Source organism: Micropterus dolomieu, linkage group LG22 (assembly GCF_021292245.1).
Source record: "Micropterus dolomieu isolate WLL.071019.BEF.003 ecotype Adirondacks linkage group LG22, ASM2129224v1, whole genome shotgun sequence".
Taxonomy (NCBI): Eukaryota; Metazoa; Chordata; class Actinopteri; order Centrarchiformes; family Centrarchidae; genus Micropterus; species Micropterus dolomieu.
In genome coordinates this window covers 9,930,596-9,935,956 of record NC_060171.1, presented here as the reverse complement: position 1 = coordinate 9,935,956, position 5,361 = coordinate 9,930,596, and the positions used below count along the sequence as shown (strand labels likewise).

At 41.8% G+C, this 5,361-nt stretch overlaps 1 long non-coding RNA gene across 1 annotated transcript; it reads right to left on the bottom strand.

Moving 5' to 3' along the window:
• Window positions 1–1,531: 1,531 nt before the first annotated feature.
• Window positions 1,532–4,062, bottom strand: LOC123961770. Its single transcript, XR_006822773.1, has 2 exons — window positions 3,874–4,062; window positions 1,532–2,002 (listed from the first exon to the last, which is right to left on the bottom strand). It is a non-coding gene; the product is annotated as an uncharacterized LOC123961770 (long non-coding RNA).
• Window positions 4,063–5,361: the final 1,299 nt, after the last annotated feature.

The following is a 5,361-nucleotide window of genomic DNA, read 5'->3' as shown; positions in this document are numbered from 1 at the left end:
CCTCCAAGGAGAGAGACTCTTTCTCCAGGGCTGCCGAGTTTTGCTTCCAACGAGGCTTAGAGCTGGCTTTGCCCCAGAACAAGGAGGAATTCAAGTGTTTGGGGATGTTGACAAAACGTCCTAGATCAACGTCAACAATAAAAAAGCAGAGGGGAATTTTGAGACAGATCTGAAAAATCGACCTCTGACCTTTACCAAATGGGGAGAAGGGCAGACAGACAAATCCATCCAGGATACAGGCCGCACCATGCTGTCAGAAAATGGTGAGTAACACACAAATGCTTACATCATGTCAGATATAGAAAGTTCTTATATTGGTCTTACAAATATTTACTTCCACATTACAGTTTCCCTAAACCATCATCATCATCAGCATGACATTGTTGCTGATGCACAGACGTATCACTCTATAAAAATAAGTACACCATTAAAGAATATTATACATAAGAACAAGAGAGCATATGCCACAATAAAGTTTACAGCAATGAAGGAGTTAGGGGTTGGCGGAATACCAATTCATGCCATGTCACATTATGCCATGACATGGATTTTGCAATACCGTCACTACTGAGACTGTTTTAGCAAATTAAAATTAATGTGCTTTACTGTGGCTGTGATAACTATGCACAAACGCAGAGAACTGTAGTTACATCCAGTAACCACTATTTTCCTCAGTAATGCCGACACAGGTAACATGAAAATGTGGAAGGTAACATTAGAAAGGAAGCATGCCAATTTCTCTGTTACTGGCTGCCAAAAATCAACACAGATGTCTCACAAAAGCTTTACCGTTTACTTTGCATGTTGCAAATTGCAAGCACCTTAGCGTTAGCAGGCTTTGTTGTGTGGTGTCTGAACAATAATGCTGTGATGATGTGTTGAGAAGAAATCTGCGTCAAATGCACATGTTATACACCACAGTTGTTAAACAAAGTTCATTTTCAAATTAACTGTTTCACTTATACACATTCACCAGTCTTGTGCAGATTTGTGCATGACTGCCGACTTGCCGATAATTGCATGCACATCTCAGTTCCTTGTAGGTCAATTTCAAGTACTGTTTAAAAATGATATAATATTGTTTGTGTGGTTCATCAATGGTGATAAATGATTTGAACATCCTGCAAAGTTGACGCACATACTCTGCACATCACCGCCGCAGCTGGTGCTCTGTCTCTCTGCTTCTTCTACTACACACAAACACGCTACGCCCCACATGCACACTGTTCCCCCCCTACCCTGTGTTTATACCGAGATATAAACAGGGCAATAGATGGATGAAGTCTGGAACAGTACAACAGGATGGATTGAATTATGCTTTTGTAAAGCAACACCACAAGGTGGGGTTCAACAGACAGTGCTCTGAGTTTACAGATAACACGGAGTCTTTGCTGGGATCGTTTATGAATAGAAGTGATGTGTTGATCAAAACTTAGTTTGTTGTTGTTACAAACCTCCAGTGGAAAATCCAGGGGAGGGGGAGGTTAGTGACAATAAAATCATTCCAGGTTGAAGGAAGCCAGGAGACAGATTTTACAGTACATTTGGCGTTTTATTTACAATAAAGAAAAATGCTAAGGTACCCTTGGGGAGGCTCTACAAAAAACAACTTCCCAAAAACAAGGAAGCACCCAGTCTGGATACTGTTGGGACAACATGTCAGCAAACTGCAAACTAGAAGGGCAGCTCACAGGAAAACAAATGCCACAAATGCGAAAATAACATAAGATACAATAATGAATACCACCCTCCCTCCACTGAGGGAGTGAACCCCACCACGAGGTTCAGACTTGCCACTCGCTGCACTGCAGTTTCACCCAGCTCTCCATGCCGTCTGCACTCCACACTCTCCACACCTAGTCTGCCTGCTCTCTGCTCCTTATACTGGCTCCTGCGCTCCCGATGATTGTAAAGTGGGGACAGGTGTGCACCCTAGCCTCCTGGCTGCAACATCAGAAGGGGGGGGGCAGGACCTGCAGAGGACAGACGAGCAGCAGTACCCCTGGGCAGACACACACACGGCTTAAGGGCTGTAACAGTTGTTTATAGAAAGTCTAAGATATATAAAGTTGTTGACCTGTTCTACGGTCTTGCCACTCATGACAGGATTACATCCTCTGGTCCCTCTGCTGCTTTGCCTACTTAAACCCATGATGCCTCGCAGTGGTGGTTCTACACCAATTTTATTAAGGGGGCCAGGCTGGGGCCAGTTGTTTTTTGTCAGAGGGGCACACTCATTCTGGGACAAAGGCAATGTTCAAGCTTTCCAAATTTCTTGTTTAGTACATGATGAAATGTTTTAGTATGGTTCAGTAAGTTATTTGTTTTATTTATATTTGTTTCAGTAACAGGATTCTCAGTAACTTAGTTATAGTTTTATTACATTACACAAAAATATTACACAAAAATCCTGTTAACTTTAGTACGAGTTCCAGTACACTCTTTGATGTAATACTTCTTTGAAAGGCTTAATGAACAGTATAAGCTCTAGTGTACTAGACATTCTCTGGATCCCAGTTTGTATTTTGTATCTCACTATGACATTTGCTAGGAAACAACAAACGTCTCCATATTCAGCTCTGTTATTAGTCCTGATGTGAAGCAAACACAGAATTAAATATTTGATAATAGGTCATCATTTGTGGATTATAAAGGAGGGATAAATTTTATGGCAGGTTGAAAATAGTCTGAAATAATATGTATCCCACTATAGCTATGCTAGGAAAATAGAAACTTATCTATTCTTATTAGTCATGACGTGAAATAGACCCAAAATTAAATACTTGATGGTAGGCCATCATCTATGCATTATGGAGGGGGATACATATTTTGGTAGTTTGCAAGTCCAGCCTGGTAGGACCAGAAGGCCACTATTATCACTTTGTGTATGAAAAATGTTTAAATGCAATGCATTATTAAATTGTTAAGATAATAACTTACCCTTTGAGGGGATGATTTCTAGCAATATCCAAAGGCTATCGATTCAATGGAAACGTGGGTTACAAGGACAAAATATTGTCTACAATGCTGCATTCAGTTTAATGCACAGTGAGTGAAGTAGATGTAACCTTGAGGCGAGCAATGTGTTAATCAGTGTTAAACGGATTACACTGATGTTGATTTTACAGTTTTGATAGCGTAGATATTTGTAGAAGCAGCGTACTTGAAAAAGGTGACAGTCTGTCTAGATCTAGCTTCCAAACAGTTACATGGATGACTAAGTGATCAACTCCGTGGTCAGTTATAACATCAGACTACAGCTAAATAAATGTTTGCTTTACGACTGCTTGTCTTGTTTAAACATTCTCAATTCAGTCCAATGAATAATACGAAGTTCAGTAACATGTAACATTAGGCTATAAAAGTGTTCTTATAATCAGTGTGCTAGGTTTCTCTGCAAAAACCTTGTCGATTAAACAATTCTAAAATGATAGATGAAACAATCCATGTTATATTTTTCATTTACTTTCGTGAAGTTGAAAGTCCGCCTTCACCGTTGAATGCACGCGCACTCACAGCAGGGGAAACACTTTCCATCAAGGATAACTACCTTTGCGCCAGACAGTGGCGGTGTGACGTCCTAAGAGATCCGACGAGTTGAGACACATTTGTTCCGCCTTAGCGCCGTAAGAAAGACATATTATGATCATTGCAGACTTTTTTTTCAGAGGGGACAAGACAACAAAGGGACACTGGCCCCTGTTGGCTCCCCCCCAAAACAGTCAAAGATGCCTTGGACTGCCAGCGCTCATCTTTTCTATCTATGATTTGTGGTGTGGAAGGGTGAAAGGTTGGTGGACCCAAATGCAGGACTCAAGCAGAGCAGGTACAGTTCAGAGGTTTATTAAACAAACATAAGGTGTAAACACTTACTAGTGGTAGAATTCAAGAATCCAAAATAAGTAACTTAAAGGAAATCCAAATCCACACAAAACGAGCACGCAGAGGGCAACACACAAGACAGAGCACGACAAGCAACAACCACTACTACAGACAGAGTGTCTACACGCTACAATGAATGGACAAGGACTGAAGACACACAGCAAACATAAATACACACACACACACACACACACACACACACACACACACACACACACACACACACACACACAGGGACCAACGAGCAGGGCGGGAGCAACACAGGTGACCGGGATCGGGGCTAACGAGGCAGAGAGAGACAGCAGGGGAAAAACAGAGACAGGCATGGGGTCGGTCTTTCCTCAAACAGTAGAGGGCGGAAGCGGTTTGGTTGGTGGACGAGAGAAGGCAGAAGGAAGTGACGGTTCAGGAAGTGAGTTAGGAGAGATGGTCGAAGGTGGCGGGAGTTATGAAAAGTGGAATATAGCAGGTAGGAAAAATAAGCGTAAAAAGAGCCTAAGATCGGATGGGAGTGATAGTGATGGGAGAGCAACTGTAACTGAAAGGAGGAGAGAGGATTTCATGGCAATAGTAAAACTTGTGCAAGATGGGGCTTCATTCTGCGATTGGAATCCAATACAGCTAACTAAATCCATAAGTAAAGAAATCGGGGAGGTAAGGAGTGCTAAAATATTGCGAAATGGATCATTACTAATTATATGTAAGGATGGAGTACAACAAGGAAAAGCAGTCAGAATGAATAAAATAAATGGCAAGAAAGCACAATGTTCTCTGACGACTGACAGAAAAATTGGTCAGGGGAGTTATTACAGGGATTCCGGTAAATGTAACAGCAGATGATGTTAAAGGAAATGTAACAAATGCCAAAGTGAGTGAAGTCAGACGTCTTAAAGCAAGCAGAAATGGGATTAAAAGAGTCTCTCTGTACTGATCACATTTGATGAGGAAAGACTCCCGGAAAAGATCTTTATTGGATATATGTGTTATGATGTGAGGCCGTATGTTCCCCCACCTCTCAGATGTTTTAAATGTCAGAGGTTCGGACACGTAGCATCCGTGTGCAAGGGAAAGCAAACGTGTGGTAGATGCGGTGGAAACCACAAGTATGGCAAATGTGCAGAGGGGACAAAGCTGAAGTGTTGTAATTGTGGAGGAGAACATAGCTCAGCTTACCGCGGATGCGAAGTTAGTAAAAGAGCAGCAGAGGTGCAGCGAGTCAAGGCTACTCAGGGAATAAGCTACGCAGAAGCAGCAAAGAAGGTTTCAGGAGACGCGCAGACAAGGCAAAATGACACTAGAAATCAAGATGCAGGGAAATGTGTAGGGTGCGATAAAGTGAAGGAGGAAACTCTGATTGTGAACAAGAATGACTTTGTATTCCTTATGGCAGATATAGTCAACTGTTCAGCACAGACAAAAAGCCGAAATGAAAGGATCAAAATAATTGTCAAATCAGCTGAGAAGTACCTTGATGTGAGG